At 42.8% G+C, this 8,319-nt stretch overlaps 1 long non-coding RNA gene across 1 annotated transcript in view; it reads right to left on the reverse strand.

Annotated features, from left to right (window-relative positions):
• The window catches only part of LOC144943634 (uncharacterized), a 34,061-nt gene extending 25,963 nt beyond the window's left edge, over positions 1-8,098 (reverse strand). The window contains exons 1-2 of the long non-coding RNA XR_013639519.1: positions 8,054-8,098; positions 7,301-7,395 (exon numbers count right to left, since the gene is read on the reverse strand). This is a non-coding gene — a long non-coding RNA (uncharacterized LOC144943634). The remainder of the gene's footprint in view (positions 1-7,300; positions 7,396-8,053) is intronic.
• Positions 8,099-8,319: the final 221 nt, after the last annotated feature.

An 8,319-nucleotide genomic window follows, 5' to 3' on the forward strand; every position in this document is an offset into this window, starting at 1 on the left:
CACATCTCAGAGTCCTTAGCAACAGCACTGCCACACCACTTTGAGGGGATGTTGCTTATTCATAATCTACGTGGTTTTAAAGGGTGCAATGATTATTCACCGCACATTCCTCACAACTTGTAGGAATGAAATGCACAAATGGTGCACACAAACGAGGAACACAACAAATGAGGCAGTAGAAATTATACGCAAAATATTGATTAACGAATAAAATTGAGACCTAAAATTCTGACAGTTCATCAAATTATGAAGGGGAGGTAAGTCACTACCTGCCGGCCATCTACCACCCTGCACTATAGCACCACGAGCTGTCAGCAGGCGATTTGAGCGAATACAGTAGATCACTTCCTGAAGTCGACAGTACGCTATTTAGTTTAGTTCATTATATAATGTTTTTTTTAATGTATGCGCTTCCTATCCGATCGGCTGATGAGATGCTCTCCGTTCAGCTGCTCAGGATGTGATCCCATCTTGTTCGATTCACATTTGCACTATACGATCATCCCATCTCGTTCCAATATTTATATTTTCAAAAACCAAGTCGAATTAAGTTATCGTCCAAACCAATACTACATCCCTAATAACGAAAACTCAACACATTAGTCGATAACACTGAACTGAAAGGAAAAGATGAGACCAGGTGACGTCTTGGCCACGTTTTGGTTAATGGCCCTTCTTCATATCACAATATATCCGCTATGAAAAAGGGCAATTGCCATCATCAACTATTAATATATGCGACCATCGTATATGTATTGTTTACTTTTAGGGTAGTGGTATTTGTATTTATGTACCAATGCCAACACAGCGTAAAAAAAACCATGCAAATATAATGGCGATGATATTTACGACAAAGAGATGACCATTCCACTGGGCTATTGCTATCAATCATTAAAGCATGGCGAACGCCATCCCGAGTTCACCACGAAGACATGCGGGCACTGAAAATCACAGCACAAAGTGTAGAACAGAACTCGTGAATAGAGAGTTGAGGACAGTAGTTTTCATCCGGCTCACAATGAAATGGACACAAACCACTTGCATAGCCCAGGGGGACAAGGACAAATGGCCTTAAGTGGATGTTTATGGGCCTCTGGAGGCTGGGAGTCACTGATCTATTTCCTCCACCAAGGGACATCCGAGACCAAGATGTGCTCATGTAATAGATCTATAAACACTCTGCACTGGTGTCTCTTTTTTATTTCAAATATACTGTTAATGAGGCAGAATGAACAACCTCCTGCTAATATGTGGACAATATTCTGCATGTGTTATTTCGTGATTTTTTTAATAATGAATACTTCCTTTTAAACATCGCCATTGCAGTGAAATTCACTGTATTGTTACTGTAGGTGTGAAGTTCATTGTCTAATGCTTGACAAAGTGAAAAACGAAGCACGTCAGTTTTGCAACACACTGTTAATAGTGTACAAAAATGAACGAATCTTCGTCTGCGTGATAAATTAAGCGTCGTTTTTATTACTTTAACCAAACGTTGGCCAAAGTGGCGTGACATGAGACTCGTTGGATTTATGTTTCTTAGCAATATGTATTTATTTATGTATTTATATTTTAATCAATTGTCTTGTGAACAACAATGTCACGAGGCAAACAGTCTTGCCAAGGAGCCAGTTTATACGAGGTTGGCAGTTTAATTCCCGCTCCCTCCCACTTAGCTTTGCATGTCCTCACCAAAATGTGTTAAGCAGGTGTCAAAGATCCTGCAAAAGAGTACGCCATTGTAGTCAAAACCGATTTGCCAATGTGAAAAATTACAACGCCTAAGATCTAAAAAATATGATCACACTTTGGATATATAACCTATGATTTCCCTTGTACAAGAATCACTTGATTTAATTGGGCTGTGACACGTGAATCAAAAGCTTTAAATGTTAAGTGTCAGGATGTTATGGTCCAGATGGGCCCTCATACAAGGTATCTGCATCTCCTATCACGAGCAAGGCTTTAACTGTGCTTCATTTCCCATTCAGAGCCATGCCTGTCTTATTGCACATTCAGGATTCAATTGTATTCTGTTTTACAAATGTTGTGTGTGTTTTAGGCATTACAACGTATTATAGATGACTTTAGGGATTGTTACAAGAGCAATTGCGTTGCTATTGGAATAAATTAGTATCACTCATTGCACCTTTAAATGTAAACGACTTGGTTTACACATTAAAAGTTTGAATAACTGATTAAACTAGAATGCATGTTCCAATTAATTTGCCAAAACATACCATTTCTAGTCATGTTCAATTGTGACTTTCATAAACCATATGAAGCTGACGTTTTTACAAGCGCACAGGATTCATATTTGCATGGCGGAGTGAGCTTTACATCACGCCTATCAACAGAGACAGGTACTGACGTCAGACAATTAAGAAAAATGAGAACGAGGGGTTACGCACTTTTGAATCACCGTGACCCTGATGGGCATTCCCTCCGGGACAGTGACTGTGTGTCCGGCCGACGCGTGTTGCTGTGGGTGCGGTGGATGGATGAGAAATGAGATCATGGAAACGAGGAGGCATTCCCGCCAATTGGAGTGGAGAGGCAGTCGGAGAGCTCCATCGAATGTCACAGCTGCTGAGTCACTCCCGAAGAGAACACCTTTAATTATTCATGACCGCTACGTGTGACACAGCAGCCCAAAATACTCAATACAATCACACCAGCTGGGTCCTATTGGGGGACATTTCTAATCACTGCTTTCACTTTAAAATAAAAGCAAACCGGCCTAATAATACATCAGAAATATATATTAAAGTTGGGTTTAAGGAAGCACAGTTTTAAAATGTAGTTTCGTGAGGGAAAATAATTGCAATTTTATAACGTTTGGTATTGATTAATTATTTTTGGGATATTCTCAATCTCAAACTATAAGCTTGTTTTCATTTGTCCAGGTAAGGCCCCACTGAGCTATGTAGCTCTTTTTCAGAAGCGATCTGGCCACAAATGATAGCTCAACGAAGTGGCTTATCATGTGCAAATTTATAACAGCCAACGATTCTAAACGCATGTTTCGAAATGTGGAGGGAAAAACCTCAGGACCCGGACAAAAATCCACGCGACCACGGGAAGATAGACATGCAATCTCCAAATATACAGGCGGCGGGGTCGAGATTAAACCCACAATCTCCTGTATACCGGATGAGGTAGTTAACATCATAGGGATAAAAAATCATGCTCACTTACGATGCAATTTGCTGTGATAATACCTTAATTATTTGTTTTCAGTTGAAATTCGTAATTAAATATTTCATCAATTGTATGTGTTATTAAGAGATAAATACATTTTTAAGTGTAATTCATGGCAAATAAGCATCCAAAGACATGTAGATCATGACGGTGATGATAGCACCACTGTGCAAGCAACTCCAAATCTTGTTTTGTATGCCCCAGGACGATTATCCATTTCACTGGCATGTAATTTATATTTTAAAGTTATAATTTAGTATTTTTATTTTGTTTCACAGTAATCCGTGAGCACGAACCAGATATGTTATCATATATTGGCCTCCGTCATTGTCCAAAGACAATAACGGACAATTCATACGGGGAGGTTAATATTTTTACGGTGTGTTTCATTTGAGCTTGAAATCGAGTTCGTAGATGAGTTTATTTATTTAGTTTTTAAGTTATTGAATATGTCTGTCACTTATTTTATACGTGGATGTCTTTTAACAAAAAACACGTGACTTGGCATTCAAGGCTACCAATGACACGGGTCTTCCATCCACAATGGGGGAAGAAGTTTGGAAGACGCACCATAGAAAGTGACACCAAAGAGGCGGGGATTACGAGCACAGACGATTGACAAGTTTCATTCGACATTGCTCTAACTTTTCAACTTGAGACTTATCGATGTCATTCTTTCGCCAGAAAATATCAAAAGCGGATTTCTTTAAGCACTGTGAGTACATCAATACGGTAGCTGTTTCTTATTTTCCTTCGTAGGGCAGCAAGGTATCTTCGAGTAACAATAAAAAAAACAAATACTACGAGATGGACAGGGGCTAAACTGTATTTACATTCTATTTATTTAGTGTGCGTGGGGGAAGGGTGCGCGTGTGTGTGGATTACCGTGGTTAGCGGTAGTGTAGCGGTTTAGCGCTACGCTGCGCTGTGAACCCGGCGACCCGAGTTCGATTGCCGCTCACGGCCAACACCCAGTGGCGATTATCTGAATCGGTCCTGGGCCTCCCCTAGGTCGACTCAGCCTCAAATGAGTAACTGGTTCGGTGTGTAAACATCGCCACTGGGGAGACAAAGGCGGTCGGGCGTGGTGCTGGCCACCCACCCCTCGTAGGTGCTCGCTAACAGCACTTGCCCCGACCGCCTGTGAAGGCTACACGGGTGAACTTTGCCTTTGTTTGGATTGCCGTGTCCGCCCGACCCGTGGCTGCACGATCCCACTGATAATAGTGGGGAACTTCCGTTAAACGCACAGCATCACCAACCCCTCCTCCTTACGGCCACCAATGCTGCCCTATTCATTCATCACCCCTGGGAAGGAGGGCGGCTCTGGGTGGGTCTGCTGTGCCAGGGGGCGGGGGCGATGAGGTCTGAGCCCCGGGCAGGGTGAGCCGCAGTCAGTTGTCAGCGGCGGAGAGGCGAGTGGGGGAGTGGTGGGCGAGGGAGGGAGGGGGGAGGGTCACGATCCTGGTGACCGAACACCGCACGCCCGTTCAGTCGTGACGTGCTAATGGCCAGCGGCTGCAGCAGGAGAAATTGAATTAGTGGAAATCGAGGGAGCGTAGCTAATCGTTACACACATTAGCACCGTATGCTCACCGCTGGCCTTTGTGAAAGTCTGAGGTACCCGTAATTGAGTCGTTTCATGCCGGCTGGTATAGCTACCAGGGAAATGTACACAGGGCTAAGGAGGTCCAGCAAATGTTGTTCTTAGAAGACTGGAGCCGAAGAGCATCCCTCTTGAAGTGTTTGTTTTGGTTGGCTTCTGTGTACGTGACTTTATGACACAAAACCCTGGTCGTGCCTTTAAAAATAAACAACCTGACATTTATTATTTGAAGACAAAGCCCAGCATAATAATTTCTCAAACTCATCAGCTTTAATAACAGGTGACAGCTCTTCAGCATAAATGAGCAATGCTGACATTGAATTCATTGACACCGAAAGACATCTGCACAGGTTTCGTTTTGCATTTAACGTTATGAGTATTTACGCATCGCGTGATTTCCATTCGTTTTTGTAACAGAGATATGCACGCCGATTTTCATGATATAACTTAAAACACACGTTACAAGGTATATATATTATTTAAAACATCACTGTTTAATATTTGTGTGTACAATTAATTTGGGACAGAGGAAAAAAACATTCCCATATGCACTTTTGGACATATCAATCCACTGCTGGATGAAGGCCCTCATGCCATGTCGATAAGGGGAGTTTGACCATACTTCACCATACCGGTTAGTGTAGGTTGTTAACGGTGGGAACCGGGACTGCTTAGATATCGCTCGCCATTGACGTGAGCTGCGACAGGGAAATGGTGCCAGGGTTTATAGCGCAGCGCTTGAACCACTGCACCAGTGGTCTTGCCATACGTGATCAGTAGATAGCAACTGACGAGTGTAAATAAGCATGAATGGACGCTGCAACTCTTTTGGACGATGTTATATTTGGCAAGTGTCATAGTTGTAGCCCCATATTCAAACAACCACTGGCAGTGTTAATCTTTTTTTTGGTAGCCATGCGCACGTGGTTACAATTGCAGCATGTTCTACAAAGCAGTATAGCTTTTATAAACCATGGTAGGATGATGGAAAGAGTCAACTCGATAGCTAGGATTTAGACTTGTGCCGTACTTTGAGTTTTGTGCTCTGCGACAGACCATGCCTGCCTGATGCAGAGTGTAACCTACTTAATGGAAACACAACATTGCTTTACAATTGTATTGAACAAAATATCAAGCCCAGTGAATCTTAGACAACAATTATTGAATAATAAATACATTCACGAAAGGAATTGCTGGCAAAAAATGGTGGAAATATGACCATATGTTATTGAGACCAGGCAGGACCATCAGATGGGTTGGGCAGGTGGGTTTGGTATTGCATGTCCACTGAGCCACAAATGCCCAAGTGCATCAGATGGAGTTTATCAGATTAGGCTTTGCACTGCACTCACAACTGATTACAATGAACTGCTTCAATGGTTTCCTGATCCATGTTTCATTATTTGATACTTGCTCCAACAAGTCTTTGAAAGCTTGCCGGAGAAAATCAGTTTGTTGGGCTTTGATTATATTATGAAAATTGATTTGGGCAGCGACAAGAAATGAAATATTCTTTACAAGTTTACAAACGGTTTTGTTTGTAGTTGAACGTGGCTTGAATTTGTCTGCAAAATAGGATCGTTTAAAAAGAAAAAAGCAACACATGGTAGAAAATAAAATCTCACTTGGCATGATTTATATTTCAGACCAGTCCCACAATAGGTGTAAATGCTGTATAAATGTCTACAATTGGGTGCAAAGACAGTGATATTTTACGCTGAAGATACATTGAGGTTAGTTGTACCAACACTGAATAATCTCGTTACAATTTGCTCTACTCAAGGCATTTTGAGCCGTGATGACTTTGAAAAAAAACTCGGAATATGCAGTGAAATGTTGTATTAATATATGATATTGTGTTATTCATTTACTTGATGTACTTGTTTGAAGGTGCACTCAAATTAAAAATACGTCTTCGAGTTCAGAATGTGTGAACGCAAATTATACGTGTGAAAGCGACAGGGTAACAGAAGCTCCAGAAAGTTGACATACAGCTTTTTTAATTGGAAAATATTGATTTAGAAAAACGCGCTACATTTACAATCGTCTAAGTGTTGAGCATAAACAAAAACTAAACTTACGACTAATAATAAACATAGACACGATTTCAGACAAACTTTTATCTTGATCCAATATTCATTTTCGAAAAGCCGGGGGAGCATTAAAATGTTGAATATATTCACATACATGGCTACAAACATCAGCGGAAGAGTACAAGTTGTGATTGTGAATAATGCAGGTAAGCCTAATTGGTCTCCGCACTCCGAAAACAGATGGTCCTATGATGCAGCAGATGCGTGCGGCCCAAAAAATCTCTGCCGCGTGTCTGGGAAATCGGATCCATGCGCTCAGGTTTCAGGCAGAAGGACCAGCCACCAATTAATCCCTCCCCCCACCACCCAGCACGCACGCAAAAGCACTGCAGAGACAAACTGAGAGAAAGAGAAAAAAAGGAGAGGTGCGGACGTGGGGCCACTCCATCAGATTAATTACCTTTCCGTACCAGCCCCCCCCCATCTCCCTCTCGGCTCCTGCGGTGCGCAGGTGGGGAGTCCTCGATGCTGGACACTTGCCCAAAAGCCCCCACACTGCGGATAGGGTGTCAATTAGGGCAAGACAGCCGTGGGCTATGACTGGCTATGGGACGATGCAGAGGAAGGTCGATTAACCGTGGATTTGTTGACGTGCGCGATGAGAAGAGAATGATTAAAGGGAAGTTTGTATCGTGCTTGGCAGCGTTACGTGGCAGATGCTGCCGACGGAACATTAAGAAGTGGCGTGATTATATGTGACTGATTCGCACATTGCAGCCGCATCAATTTTTTTTACACATTTTATTAGTAAAATATAAATGAAACCCATCACATTTAGTACAGTATCGCTCTATAACAAGCCAAATTGGCATTCATTATACTGATGCATACAGTGTGTGTGCCGTAAGGAGGAATTAGTGAATAGTAATTCTTTTTCATGAAATAATATTCATCATCTCTTCATTCCTGGGCTAATCTTGACTTTCAAACTGTCATCTGATGCCCATGTCATGATGTCCAAGTGCATCATGACGACGTCTGATCATTTGCACGCATTGTATCCATCACGCGCAGAACAAAAGAAAAGTGTTGCCAGAACTGAAACACGCAGTACACATCACCCTCAAAGGTAATAAAAAAGCATTAGCTCATCCTATGAAGTCATTGCCGGTGCTACCAGCAAAGGCTGCTGTGCGTGCGTGCATATACATACCGTGGTGGGGGGAGGCGGACGAGTGTACACGCGTATGCCCGTGCGCGTGTGCGCGTGTGTGGACGTGTGCATGCGCGTGTTTGTCACTATCCAGCAGAGAGGGGGTATCAATGTCACTACATCCACACAGGGCCCCCCCCACCATCACCACGGCACCCCCAGGGACATCACTGATGCCTCGTGCTCCGCGCCCCCCCCCCCCCATGTCTCCCCCCCCCCCACCCACAATCCGCCACCTCACCCTCCTCTCTTTCAACACTGAGTAT

This window comes from Lampetra fluviatilis, chromosome 2, assembly GCF_964198595.1.
Source record: "Lampetra fluviatilis chromosome 2, kcLamFluv1.1, whole genome shotgun sequence".
NCBI classification, from domain to species: domain Eukaryota; kingdom Metazoa; phylum Chordata; class Hyperoartia; order Petromyzontiformes; family Petromyzontidae; genus Lampetra; species Lampetra fluviatilis.